Source organism: Pseudophryne corroboree (assembly GCF_028390025.1).
Source record: "Pseudophryne corroboree isolate aPseCor3 chromosome 3 unlocalized genomic scaffold, aPseCor3.hap2 SUPER_3_unloc_1, whole genome shotgun sequence".
NCBI lineage: Eukaryota > Metazoa > Chordata > Amphibia > Anura > Myobatrachidae > Pseudophryne > Pseudophryne corroboree.
Window position 1 is genome coordinate 7,375,185 of NW_026967493.1, and position 14,992 is coordinate 7,390,176.

General features: G+C 50.6%; 1 protein-coding gene across 1 annotated transcript in view; it reads left to right on the forward strand.

The window, feature by feature from the left end:
• The first annotated feature begins 324 nt into the window (after positions 1 to 324).
• LOC134983104 (oocyte zinc finger protein XlCOF7.1-like) overlaps positions 325 to 14,992 on the forward strand; it is a 163,768-nt gene continuing 149,100 nt past the window's right edge. Inside the window, exon 1 of the mRNA XM_063948805.1 lies at positions 325 to 461. The gene's annotated coding sequence lies outside the window, so the exon portion shown is untranslated. The remainder of the gene's footprint in view (positions 462 to 14,992) is intronic.

The window sequence follows — 14,992 nt, forward strand, 5'->3', positions numbered from 1 at the left end:
AGAGGAGCTAAAGGCCTGTGAGAAGTGAGGGCCAGGCAGAGAAAGAGGTGGAGACAGAAACAGAGCTGCTGGTTAGGTAGTGAGTTGACCATAATTGGTCATGGAAGCTGATGGGGTGGACTTCCATGAGCAGCTCCTTGTCCCCAATTACTGAAACAGCCAGGAGAATGGGTAATGCCCCTCGTGTCAGTATGTTGGGGATAACCTGGTCACATGATATGTACCCGGGTAGCATCTGCTGTTACCCTGCTGTTATTGTGTCTCAGGTATACAGGCCGTTCTGTCTCCGGCTCCTCTGACTGCACACACAGGCGGCGGCCATTTTGCTGAAGCTTTCTTTCACAACTTTGTGTCTGTAGTAGAATGTGTCATGTTTCCGGATGGGCAAGGGCGTAGACAGCGCTGCAGACTAGAGAGAACGGGAAGCGTCGAAGACGCGTTATTTCTAGCGGAAACAGCAGGTAATAATTACATTTATTATTATAGTAGAAGTACAGCACATGGAGCAGACTATACTGCATGATGCTGCAACATATGGAGCAGACTATGGTGTTCTTAGTATGTAATAGATGGCCGAGCAGGCTCTGGGGTCAGGTTACTATAACACAGGTGGAGCAGCCTCTGGTGTCAGGTTACTATAATACAGGTGGAGCAGGCTCTGGTGTCAGGTTACTAAAATACAGCTGGAACAGGTTCTGGTGGAAGGTTACTATAATGCAGATGGAGCAGGTTCTGGTGTCAGCTTACTAAAATACAAGTAGAGCAGGCTCTGGTGTCATGTTAATATAATACAGGTGGAGCAGGCTCTGGTCTCAGGTTACTATAATACAGATGAAGCAAGCTCTGGTGTCAGGTTTCTATAATACAGGCGGAGCAGGTTCTGGTGTCAACTTACTATAACACAGGTGGAGCAGCCTCTGGTGTCGGGTTACTATAATACAGGTGGAGCAGACTCTGGTGTCTGGTTAGTATAATAGATGGTGAGCATGCTCTGGATTCAGGTTAGTATAATACAGGTGGAGCAGTGTCAGATTAGTATAATACAGCTGGAGTAGGTTCTGGTGTCAGGTTACTATAATACAGGTGGAGCATGCTCTGGTATCAGGATAGTATAATGCAGGTGGAGCAGGCTCTGGTGTCAGGTTAGTATAATACAGGTGGCTGGAGCATGCTCTGGTCTCGGGTTACCACAATACAGGTGGAGCAGGCTCTGGTGTCTGGTTAGTATAATAGATGGTGAGCACGCTCTAGTTTCAGGTTAGTATAATACAGGTGGAGCAGTTTCTAGTGTCAGGTTACTATACTACAGGTGGAGTAGGTTCTGGTGTCAGGTTAGTATAATACAGGGGGAGCAGGTTCTGGTGTCAGGTTAGTATAGTACAGGTGGAGCAGGCTCTGGTGTCAGGTTAGTATACAGTTGGAGCAGACCCCCTGGAAAAAAAGCCTGGGGAGAACACTATTATAATACAGGTGGAGCAGTGTCTTGTTTTAGTCAGGTAGAGCAGGCTTTGGTGGAAGACACGCTGATGTCCTGTTATAAAACCTGCTTAAAAACTAGGAGACCTGCCCGACGACTGATATTATAGTGTGCCCTTAATGCTCCACCTGCTGTTACTTGTGGTTCTCCAAGTACCAGCATGCGGGGGGAGGCTTGCTGGGACCTGTAGTCCTCCTGTAAAAAAAGACAATATTAATCTATCACAAGTGGAGTATGAACTCAGCACCTACAGCCCAGGGGTGCCGGGGATAGAGTGGGAACAGAACCTGTGGCGAGCGCCGCCACCAAGCCTGATGCATGGAGAGTGCAGCTAGCCCGCAAGGGGCTTTGTTGCACTTGCCCCCCACCGGCATTCTGCTGCCGGGATTCCGACAGCTGGCAACGCCTACCCAACCCCTAAGGAGTACTGCTGTGTGGCATACTGAGTAGCAGGTGTACTATAGTTTGACGTACTGTATATAAGGGGTGGTCTTCAGGTTGCCGGCGGTCAGGCTCCTGACGACCAGCATACCAGCGCTGGAATCCCGACCGCCTGCATACCGTCACCTTTTCTCTAACGTCCTAGTGGATGCTGGGGACTCCGTAAGGACCATGGGGAATAGACGGGCTCCGCAGGAGACAGGGCACTTTAAGAAAGAATTTGTATTCTGGTGTGCTCTGGCTCCACCCTCTATGTCCGTCCTCCAGACCTCAGTTTGAATCTGTGCCCAGACGAGCTGGGTGCTGTTCAGTGAGCTCTCCTGAGCTTGCTGTAAGAATGTATTTTGTTAGGTTTTTTATTTTCAGGGAGCTCTGCTGGCAACAGACTCCCTGCATCGTGGGACTGAGGGGAGAGAAGCAGCCCTACTCTCTGTAGATAGGTCCTGCTTCTTAGGCTACTGGACACCATTAGCTCCAGAGGGATCGTACACAGGATCTCACCCTCATCGTCCGATCCCAGAGCCGCGCCGCCGTCCCCCTCGCAGAGCTGGAAGACAGAAGCCGGGTGAGCATAAGAAGCAAGAAGACTTCGAAATCGGCGGCAGAAGACTCCAGTCTTCACTGAGGTAGCGCACAGCACTGCAGCTGTGCGCCATTGCTCCCACATACACCCACATACTCCGGTCACTGTAAGGGTGCAGGGCGCAGGGGGGGGGCGCCCTGGGCAGCAATTAGGACCTCTTGGCAAAAGTTGGGCATATATACAGTTGGGCACTGTATATATGTATGAGCCCCCGCCAAAATTTGTACATTAAAGCGGGACAGAAGCCTGCCGCTGAGGGGGCGGGGCTTCTTCCTCAGCACTCACCAGCGCCATTTTTTCTCCACAGCTCCGCTGAGAGAAAACTCCACAGGCTCTACCCTGCAGATACACGGTAGAAGAGGGTAAAAAGAGAGGGGGGGGGGGGCACATAATTAGGCGCAAAAAAAAACCAATATATAAACAGCAGCTACTAGGTTAACATTAAGTTACTGTGTTATTCCTGGGTTGTATAGCGCTGGGGTGTGTGCTGGCATACTCTCTCTCTGTCTCTCCAAAGGGCCTTGTGGGGGAACTGTCTTCGAAAAGAGCATTCCCTGAGTGTGTGGTGTGTCGGTATGCTTGTGTCGACATGTTTGACAAGGAAGGCTATGTGGAAACAGAGCTTGAGCAAATGAATGTGGTGTCTCCGCCGACGGCGCGGACACCTGATTGGATGGATATGTGGAAGGTTTTAAATGATAATGTAAATTCCTTGCATAAAAGGTTGGATAAAGCTGAAGCCTCAGGACAGTCAGGGTCCCAGCCCATGCCTGATCCTATGTCGCAGGGGCCGTCAGGGTCCCAGAAGCGCCCACTATCCCAAATTGTTGACACAGATACCGACGTGGATTCTGACTCCAGTGTCGATTACGATGATGCTAAAATACAGCCAAAATTGGCTAAAGCCATCCGTTATATGATTATAGCAATTAAGGATGTGTTGCACATCACAGAGGAAACCCCAGTCCCTGACAAGAGGGTTCATATGTATGGGGAAAAAAGGCAGGTGGTGACCTTTCCCCCTTCACACGAGCTAAATGAGTTATGTGAAAAGGCTTGGGAATCTCCAGATAAAAAACTGCAGATTTCCAAAAGGATGCTTATGGCGTACCCTTTCCTTCCAACGGATAGGTTACGCTGGGAAGCCTCCCCTAGGGTGGACAAAGCTTTAACACGCTTATCCTAGAGGGTAGCCCTGCCGTCACAGGATACGGCCACCCTAAAAGATGCTGCGGATAGAAAGCAAGAGGGTACTCTGAAGTCCATTTATACGCATTCAGGTACCTTACTGAGGCCAGCGATCGGATCGGCCTGGGTGTGTAGTGCTGTAGCAGCATGGACAGATACCCTGTCTGAGGAGCTTGATACCTTAGACAAGGATGCTATATTAATGACCCTGGGGCATATAAAAGACGCTGTCCTATATATGAGAGATGCTCAAAGAGACATTAGTATACTGGGTTCTAGAATAAATGCTATGTCGATTTCTGCCAGAAGGGTCCTGTGGACTCGGCAATGGACAGGTGATGCCGACTCAAAAAGGCACATGGAGGTTTTGCCTTACAAGGGTGAGGAATTGTTTGGGGAGGGTCTCTCGGACCTGGTCTCCACAGCTACTGCTGGAAAGTAAAATTTGTTGCCATTTGTTTCCTCATAGCCTAAGAAAGCACCGTATTACCAAATACAGTCCTTTCGATCACAAAGAGGCAAGAAAGTCCGAGGTGCGTCCTTTCTTGCTAGGGGCAGGGGCAGAGGAAAGAAGCTGCACAACACAGCTAGTTCCCAGGAACAGAAGTCCTCCCCAGCTTCCACCAAATCCACCGCATGACGCTGGGGCTCCACAGGCGGAGCTAGGCCCGGTGGGGGCGCATCTCCGAAATTTCAGCCACATGTGGGTTCACTCCCAGTTAGATCCCTGGGCGATAGATATTGTGTCACAGGGATACAAGCTGGAATTCAAAGAGATGCCCCCGCACTAATACCTCAAATCGGCCCTGCCAGCTTCCCCCCTCGAGAGGGAGATAGTGCTAGCTGCAATTCACAAATTGTACCTTCAACAGGTGGTGGTCAAGGTTCCCCTCTCTAAACAAGGAAAGGGTTATTATTCGACCATGTTTGTAGTCCCGAAACCAGACGGTTCGGTCAGATCCATATTGAATTTAAAATCCCTGAACATATACCTGAAAAGGTTCAAGTTCAAGATGGAATCACTGAGAGCGGTCATCGCAAGCCTGGAAGGGGGGGATTTTATGGTGTCTCTGGACATAAAGGATGCATACCTTCATGTCCCCATTTATCCACCTCATCAGGCGTACCTCAGATTTGTGGTACTCTCCACGGCACCGAGAATATTTACCAAGGTAATGGCGGAAATGATGGTACTCCTGCGGAAGCAAGGGATCACAATTATCCCGTACTTGGACGATCTCATAAAAGCGAGATCAAGAGAGCAGTTGCTGAACAGCGTAGCACTTTCTCTGGAAGTGTTACGGCAACACGGCTGGATTCTAAATATTCCAAAGTCGCAGTTGCTTCCTACGACTCGTCTGCCTTTCCTGGGCATGATTCTGGACACAGACCAGAAAAGGGTTTATCTCCCGATAGAGAAAGCTCAGGAACTCATGACCCTGGTCAAGAACCTGTTAAAACCAAAACAGGTGTCAGTGCATCACTGCACTCGAGTCCTGGGGAAAATGGTGGCATCATACGAGGCCATTCCCTTCGGCAGGTTCCATGCGAGGACCTTTCAGTGGGACTTACTGGACAAATGGTCCGGATCACATCTTCAGATGCATCGGTTAATCACCCTATCCCCCAGGGCCAGGGTGTCTCTCCTGTGGTGGCTGCAGAGTGCTCACCTTCTCGAGGGCCGCAGATTCGGCATTCAGGACTGGGTCCTGGTGACCACGGATGCAAGCCTCCGAGGGTGGGGGGCAGTCACACAGGGAAGAAATTTCCAAGGTCTGTGGTCAAGTCAGGAGACTTGCCTTCACATCAACATCCTGGAACTAAGGGCCATATACAACGCCCTACGTCAAGCGGAGACACTGCTTCGCGACCAATCGGTTCTGATTCAGTCAGACAACATCACAGCAGTGGCTCATGTAAACCACCAAGGCGGCACAAGGAGCAGGGTGGCAATGGCGGAAGCCACCAGAATTCTTCGCTGGGCGGAGAATCACGTAAGCGCACTGGCAGCAGTGTTCATTCCGGGAGTGGACAACTGGGAAGCAGAGTTCCTCAGCAGGCACGACCTCCACCCGGGAGAGTGGGGACTTCATCAAGAAGTCTTCACGCAGATTGCTAGTCGGTGGGAACTGCCACAGGTGGACATGATGGCATCCCGCCTCAACACAAAGCTACAGAGGTATTGCGCCAGGTCAAGAGACCCTCAGGCGATAGCTGTGGACGCACTAGTGACGCCGTGGAGGTTCCAGTCGGTTTATGTATTTCCTCCCCTTCCTCTCATACTCAAGGTGCTGAAAATCATAAGAAAAAGAGGAGTGAGAACAATACTCATTGTTCCGGATTGGCCAAGAAGGACTTGGTATCAAGATCTGCAAGAAATGCTCACAGAGGATCCGTGGCCTCTGCCTCTAAGACAGGACTTGTTGCAACAGGGGCCCTGTCTGTTCCAATACTTACCGCGGCTGCGTTTGACGGCATGGCGGTTGAACACCGAGAGGGGGGGCACTAAATTTAGGCGCAAATTCTGCATAATATTAGCAGCTATAGGGAATAGATCACTGTGGGTAGTGTGAATTCCTGTATATATATAGCGCTCTGGTGTGTGCTGGCATACTCTCTCTCTGTCTCCCCAAAGGGCTTTGTGGGGTCCTGTCCTCAGTCAGAGCATTCCCTGTGTGTGTGCGGTGTGTCGGTACGGCTGTGTCAACATGTTTGATGAGGAGGCTTATGTGGAGGCGGAGCAGGTGCCGATAAATGTGATGTCACCCCCTGCGGGGCAGACACATGAATGGATGGTCATGTGGAAGGAATTACGTGATAGTGTCGACTCCTTACATAAAAGGTTTGACGACATAACTGATGTGGGACAGCCGGCTTCTCAGCTCGTGCCTGCCCAGGCGTCTCAAAAGCCATCAGGGGCTCTAAAACGCCCGCTACCTCAGATGGCAGACACAGATGTCGACACGGATACCAACTCCAGTGTCGACGAGGAGGAGACTAGTGTACATTCCAATAGAGCCACCCGTTATATGATTGCGGCAATGAAAAATGTCTTGCACATTTCTGATATTACCCCAGGTACCACAAAAAAGGGTATAATGTTTGGGGAGAAAAAACTACCAGTGGTTTTTCCCCCATCTGATGAATTAAATGAAGTGTGTGAAGAAGCGTGGGCTTCCCCCGATAAGAAACTGGTAATTTCTAAAAAGTTACTAATGGCGTACCCTTTCCCGCCAGAGGACAGGTTACGTTGGGAGACGTCCCCTAGGGTGGATAAGGCGATCACGCGTCTGTCCAAGAAGGTGGCTCTACCGTCTCCGGACACGGCCGCCCTCAAGGAACCTGCTGATAGGAAGCAGGAGGCTATCCTGAAGTCTGTTTATACACACTCAGGCATTATACTGAGACCAGCTATTGCTTCAACATGGATGTGCAGTGCTGCAGCTGCGTGGTCAGATTCCCTGTCAGAAAATATTGATACCTTAGACAGGGCCACTATATTGCTAACCATAGAGCATATAAAAGACGCAGTCTTATACATGAGAGATGCACAGAGGGATATTTGCCGGCTGGCATCTAGAATAAATGCAATGTCCATTTCTGCCAGGAGGGGTTTATGGACTCGGCAGTGGACAGGGGATGCAGATTCTAAAAGGCACATGGAAGTTTTGCCTTACAAGGGTGAGGAGTTGTTTGGGGATGGTCTCTCGGACCTAGTTTCCACAGCGACAGCTGGGAAATCAGCATTTTTACCCCATGTTCCCTCACAGCCAAAGAAAGCACCGTATTATCAGGTACAGTCCTTTCGGCCCCAGAAAGGCAAGCGGGTTAGAGGCGCGTCCTTTCTGCCCAGAGGCAGAGGTAGAGGGAAAAAGCTGCAAAATACAGCCAGTTCCCAGGAACAAAAGTCCTCCCCCGCTTCCTCTAAGTCCACAGCATGACGCTGGGGCTCCACTGGCGGAGCCAGGTGCGGTGGGGGCCCGTCTCAAGTACTTCAGCGATCAGTGGGCTTGCTCACGGGTGGATCCCTGGATTCTACAAGTGGTATCTCAGGGATACAAGCTGGAATTCGAGACGTCTCCCCCTCGCCGTTTCCTCAAATCTGCCTTGCCAACGACTCCCTTGGACAGGGAGGCAGTGCTAGAGGCAATTCACAGGCTGTATTCGCAGCAGGTGATAGTCAAGGTACCCCTCCTTCAACAAGGAAAGGGTTACTATTCCACAATGTTTGTGGTACCGAAACCGGACGGTTTGGTGAGACCCATTTTAAATTTTAAATCCTTGAACACGTATATAAAAAGATTCAAGTTCAAGATGGAATCGCTCAGGGCGGTTATTTCAAGCCTGGAGGAAGGGGATTACATGGTATCACTGGACATCAAGGATGCTTACCTGCATGTCCCCATTTACCCTCCTCACCAGGAGTACCTCAGATTTGTGGCACATGACTGTCATTACCAATTCCAGACGTTGCCGTTTGGTATGTCCACGGCACCGAGGGTATTTACCAAGGTAATGGCCGAAATGATGATACTCCTTCGAAGAAAGGGAGTTATAATTATCCCGTACTTGGACGATCTCCTTATAAAGGCGAGGTCCAGGGAACAGTTGTTGATCGGAGTAGCACTACCTCGGGAAGTGCTACAACAGCACGGCTGGATCCTGAATATTCCAAAGTCGCAGCTGGTTCCTACAACGCGTCTATTGTTCCTGGGGATGGTTCTGGACACAGAACAGAAGAAGGTGTTTCTCCCGGAGGAGAAGGCCAAGGAGTTGTCATCTCTAGTCGGAGACCTCCTAAAACCAAAACAGGTGTCGGTGCACCACTGCACGCGAGTCCTGGGAAAGATGGTAGCTTCTTACAAAGCAATTCCATTCGGAAGGTTCCATGCAAGGATCTTTCAGTGGGATCTGTTGGACAAGTGGTCCGGATCGCATCTTCAGATGCATCGGATGATAACCCTGTCTGCAAGGACCAGGGTGTCTCTACTGTGGTGGCTGCAGAGTGCTCATCTTCTGGAGGGCCGCAGATTCGGCATACAGGACTGGGTCCTGGTGACCACGGATGCCAGCCTTCGAGGCTGGGGAGCAGTCACGCAGGGAAGAAATTTCCAAGGACTTTGGTCAAGCCAGGAGATTTCCCTACACATAAATATTCTGGAACTAAGGGCCATTTACAATGCCCTAAGTAAGGCAAGACCCCTGCTTCAAAGCCAGCCGGTACTGATTCAGTCAGACAACATCACGGCGGTCGCCCATGTAAACCGACAGGGCGGCACGAGAAGCAGGATGGCGATGGCAGAAGCCACATGGATTCTCAGATGGGCGGAAAATCACGTGTTAGCACTGTCAGCAGTGTTCATTCCGGGAGTGGACAACTGGGAAGCAGACTTCCTCAGCAGGCACGACCTCCACCCGGGAGAGTAGGGACTTCATCCAGAAGTCTTCCGGCTGATTGCAAACCGTTGGGAAAGGCCACAGGTGGACATGATGGCGTCCCGCCTCAACAAAAAGCTAGAAAAATATTGCGCCAGGTCAAGGGACCCTCAGGCGATAGCGGTGGACGCTCTAGTGACACAGTGGGTGTACCAGTCGGTTTATGTGTTGCCTCCTCTTCCTCTCATACCCAGGGTACTGAGGATAATAAGAAGGAGAAGAGTAAGAACTATACTCATTGTTCCGGATTGGCCAAGAAGAGCTTGGTACCCAGAACTTCAAGAAATGATCTCAGAGGACCCATGGCCTCTACCGCTCAGACAAGACCTGCTGCAGCAGGGGCCCTGTCTGTTCCAAGACTTACCGCGGCTGCGTTTGACGGCATTGAGGTTGAACACCGGATCCTAAAGGAAAAGAGCATTCCGGAAGAAGTCATTCCTACGCTGATCAAAGCCAGGAAGGATGTGACCGCAAAGCATTATCACCGCATATGGCGAAAATATGTTGCTTGGTGTGAGGCCAGGAAGGCCCCATTGGAGGAATTTCAGCTGGGTCGATTCCTGCACTTCTTACAGTCAGGGGTGACTATGGGCCTCAAATTGGGTTCCATTAAGGTCCAGATTTCGGGTGATTTTCTTCCAAAAAGAACTGGCTTCACTGCCTGAAGTTCAGACTTTTGTTAAGGGAGTGCTACATATTCAGCCTCCTTTTGTGCCTCCTGTGGCACCTTGGGATCTCAACGTGGTGTTGGATTTCCTAAAGTCACATTGGTTTGAGACACTTAAAACCGTGGAGCTAAAGTATCTCACGTGGAAAGTGGTCATGCTGTTGGCCTTGGCCTCGGCCAGGCGTGTGTCAGAATTGGCGGCTTTGTCATGTAAAAGCCCTTATCTGATTTTCCATATGGATAGGGCGGAATTGAGGACTCGTTCCCAATTCCTGCCTAAGGTGGTATCAGCTTTTCATTTGAACCAACCCATTGTGGTGCCTGCGGCTACTAAGGACTTGGAGGATTCCAAGTTGCTGGACGTAGTCAGGGCCCTAAAAATTTATGTTTCCAGGTCGGCTAGTGTCAGAAAAACTGACTCGCTATTTATCCTGTATGCACCCAACAAGCTGGGTGCTCCTGCTTCAAAGCAGACTATTGCTCGCTGGATCTGTAGCACGATTCAGCTGGCACATTCTGCGGCTGGACTGCCGCATCCTAGATCAGTGAAAGCCCATTCCACAAGGAAGGTGGGCTCTTCTTGGGCGGCTGCCCGAGGGGTCTCGGCTTTACAACTTTGCCGAGCAGCTACTTGGTCGGGGTCAAACACATTTGCAAGAATCTACAAGTTTGATACCCTGGCTGAGGAGGACCTAGAGTTCGCTCATTCGGTGCTGCAGAGTCATCCGCACTCTCCCGCCCGTTTGGGAGCTTTGGTATAATCCCCATGGTCCTTATGGAGTCCCCAGCATCCACTTAGGACGTTAGAGAAAATAAGATTTTACTCACCGGTAAATCTATTTCTCGTAGTCCGTAGTGGATGCTGGGCGCCCATCCCAAGTGCGGATTGTCTGCAATACTTGTATATAGTTATTGTTTAACTACAGGGTTATTGTTGAGAGCCATCTGTTGAGAGGCTCAGTTATATTCCATACTGTTAACTGGGTATAGTATCACGAGTTGTACGGTGTGATTGGTGTGGCTGATATGAGTCTTACCCAGGATTCCAAATCCTTTCCTTATTGTGTCAGCTCTTCCGGGCACAGTATCCTAACTGAGGTCTGGCGGAGGGTCATAGAGGGAGGAGCCAGTGCACACCAGGTAGTCCTAAAGCTTTCTTTAGTTGTGCCCAGTCTCCTGCGGAGCCGCTATTCCCCATGGTCCTTACGGAGTCCCCAGCATCCACTACGGACTACGAGAAATAGATTTACCGGTGAGTAAAATCTTATTTTCTCTAACGTCCTAGTGGATGCTGGGGACTCCGTAAGGACCATGGGGAATAGACGGGCTCCGCAGGAGACTGGGCACTCTAAAGAAAGATTAGGTACTATCTGGTGTGCACTGGCTCCTCCCTCTATGCCCCTCCTCCAGACCTCAGTTAGAATCTGTGCCCGGCCAGAGCTGGGTGCTCCTAGGAGGCTCTCCTAAGCCTGCTAGAAAAGAAAGTATTTGTTAGGTTTTTTATTTTCAGTGAGCTTCTGCTGGCAACAGACTCACTGCTACGAGGGACTGAGGGGAGAGAAGCAAACGTACCTGCTTGCAGATAGGTTGCGCTTCTTAGGCTACTGGACACCATTAGCTCCAGAGGGATCGAACACAGGTACCGACCTCGATCGTCCGTTCCCGGAGCCGCGCCGCCGTCCCCCTCGCAGAGCCAGAAGTACAGAAGGCCTGGAGAAGACAGAAGACGTCGAAATCGGCGGCATGAAGACTCCGGTCTTCACATAAGGTAGCGCACAGCACCGCAGCTGTGAGCCATTGCTCCCTTTGCACACCACACTCTCCGGTCACTGTAGGGTGCAGGGCGCTGGGGGGGGCGCCCTGGGCAGCAATATGAATACCTTTTGGCAAAATATACACATAAATACAGTCCCAGACTGTATATGTGTAAAACCCCGCCATTTTTTCTCACAGAATAGCGGGACAGAAGCCCGCCGATGAGGGGGCGGAGCTTCTTCCTCAGCACTAACCAGCGCCATTTTATCTTCACAGCTCCGCTGGAAGCAGCTCCCCAGGCTCTCCCCTGCAGTATCCAGATACAACAAGGGCAAAAGAGAGGGGGGGGGCACATAAATGTAGGCGCAAAAAGGAACATTATTGTGTTTATATCAGCAGCTACTAGGTGAACACATCTGATAGTGTTATCCCTGGGGTATATAGCGCTGTGGTGTGTGCTGGCATACTCTCTCTCTGTCTCCCCAAAAGCCTTTGTGGGGTCCTGTCCTCAGTCAGAGCATTCCCTGTGTGTCTGCGGTGTGTCGGTACGTCAGTGTCGACATGTGTGATGAGGAAGGGTACGTGGAGGCGGAGCAAGTGCATATGAGGTGTTGGCGCCGACACCTGACTGGATGGATAGGTGGCAGGTGTTAAATAATAATGTAAACTCCTTGCATAAAAGGTTTGATAAAGCTGAAGCCTTGGGACAGTCAGGGTCTCACCCAGTGCAGCTTTTCGAATAAAGAAGCAAGAAAGTCCGAGATGCGTCCTTTCTTGTCAGAGCAGGGGGCAGAGAAAACAGAAGTCCTCCTCGGCCTCTACAAAAATCCACCGCATGTCGCTTGGGCTCCCCAGGCGGAGCTAGGCCCGGAGGGGGCACGCCTTCGGAAGTTCAGCCACAAGTGGGTTCGCTCCCTGTTAGATCCCTGGGCAATAGATATTGTGTCTCAGGGATACAAGCTGGACTTTGAGAAATGCCCACTCATCGATGACCCTGCCGGCTTCCCCCCACGAGAGGGAAACAGTGTTAACTGCAATTCACAAATTGCATCTTCAACAGGTGGTGGTCAAGGTTCACCTCCTTCAACAAGGAGGGGGTTATTATTTGACCATGTGGTAGGCCCGAAACCAGATGGTTCGGTCAGACCTATATTGAATTTAAAATCCCTGAACATATACCTGAAAAGGTGCAAGTTCAAGATGGAATCGCTAAGAGCGGTCGTTGTAAGCTTGAAGGGTGACTCGGGACATATAGGATGCATACCTTCAGGTCCCCATTTATCCACCTCATCAGGCGTACCTCAGAATTGCGAACGGGATTGTCATTACCAATTTCAGACGTTGCCGTTTGGTCTCTCCACGGCCTGGAGAATATTCACCAAGGTAATGGCGGAAATGATGTTGCTCCTGCGGAAGCAAGGTGTCACTATTATCACGTATTTGGACGATCTCCTCATAAAAGTGAGATCAAGAGAGCAGTTGCTAAACAGCGTATCACTTTCTCTGGAAGTGTGACTGCAACACCGCTGGATTATATATACATATTCCAAAGTCGCAGTTGGTTCCTACAGCTCATCTGCCTCTCCTAGGCATGATCCTAGACACAGACCAGAAAAGGGTTTATCTCCCGATAGAGAGAGCTTAGGAGCTCGTGACACTGGTCATGAATCTATTAAAACCAAAACAGGTGTTAGTGCATCACTGCACTCGAGTCCTGGGAAGGATGGTAGCATCATAAGAGGCCATTCCCTTCGGCAGGTTCCATGCGAGGACCTTCCAGTGGGACTTACTGAACAAGTGGTCCGGATCACATCATCAGATGCATCGGTTAATCACCCTATCCCCCAGGGCCAGGGTGTCTCTCCTGTGGTGGCTGTAGAGTGCTCACCTTCTCAAAGGTCGCAGATTCGGCATTCAGGACTGGGTCTTGGTGACCACGGATGCAAGCCTCCGAGTGTGGGGGGCAGTCACATAGGGAAGATATTTCCAAGGGCTGTGGTCAAGTCAGGAGACTTGTCTTCACATCAATATCCTGGATCTAAGGGCCATATACAACGCCCTACGTCAAGCGGAGTCCCTGCTTCGCTACCAACCGGTTCTGATTCAGTCAGACAATATCACCGCAGTGACTCATGTAAACCGCCAAGGCGGCACAAGGAGCAGGGTGGCGATGGTAGAAGCCACCAGAATTCTTCGCTGGGCGGAGAATCACGTACGCGCACTGTCAGCAGTGTTCATTCCGGGAGTGGACAACTGGCAAGCAGACTTCCTCAGCAGGCACGACCTCCACCCGGGAGAGTGGGGACTTCATCAAGAAGTCTTCAGGCAGATTGCAAGTTGGTGGGAACTGCCACAGGTGGACATGATGGCATCCCGCCTCAACAAAAAGCTGCAGAGATATTGCGCCAGGTCAAGAGACCCTCCGGCGATAGCTGTGGTCGCACTGGTGACACTGTGGGTGTTCCCGTCAGTCTATGTATTTCCTCCTCTTCCTCTCATACCCAAGGTGCTGAGAATTATAAGGAAAAGTGGAGTGAGAACAATACTCTTGTTCCGGATTGGCCAAGAAGGATTGGTATCCAGATTTGCAAGAGATGCTCACAGAGGACCCATGGCCTCTGCCTCTAAGACAGGACTTGTTGCAACAGGGGTCCTGTCTGTTCCAAGACTTACCGCGGCTGCGGTTGACGGCATGGCGGTTGAGCGCCGGATCCTAGCAGAAAAAGGCATTCCGGATGAGGTCATTCCTGCGCTGATAACGGCTAGGAAGGACGTGACAGCGAAACATTATCACCGTATATGGCGAAAATATGTTGCTTGGTGTGAGGCCAGAAAGGCCCCTACAGAGGAATTCCAGCTGGGAAGATTCCTACACTTTTACAGTCAGCTGTGACTATGGGCCTAAAATTGGGGTCCATAAAGGTCCAAATTTCGTCCCTATCCATTTTCTTTCAAAAAGAACTGGCGTCTTTACCGGAGGTTCAGACGTTTGTTAAGGGAGTGCTGCATATTCAGCCTCCTTTTGTGCCACCAGTGGCACCTTGGGATCTCAACGTGGTGTTGAATTTCCTAAAATCTCACTGGTTCGAACCACTTAAAACAGTGGAGCTGAAATATCTCACTTGGAAAGTGGTCATGCTGTTGGCCTTAGCTTCGGCTAGGCGTGTGTCAGATTTGGCGGCTTTGTCATGTAAAAGTCCCTATCTGATTTTCCATATGGACAGGGCAGAGTTGCGGACTCGTCCTCAATTTCTGCCTAAGGTGGTGTCATCTTTCCACCTAAACCAACCTATTGTGGTGCCTGCGGCTACTCGTGACTTGGAGGACTCCAAGTTGCTGGACGTAGTCCGGGTTTTGAAGATCTATGTGAGGAGAACGACTGGAGTCAGGAAAACTGACTCGCTGTTTATACTGTATGCACCCAACAAGCTGGGTGCTCCTACTT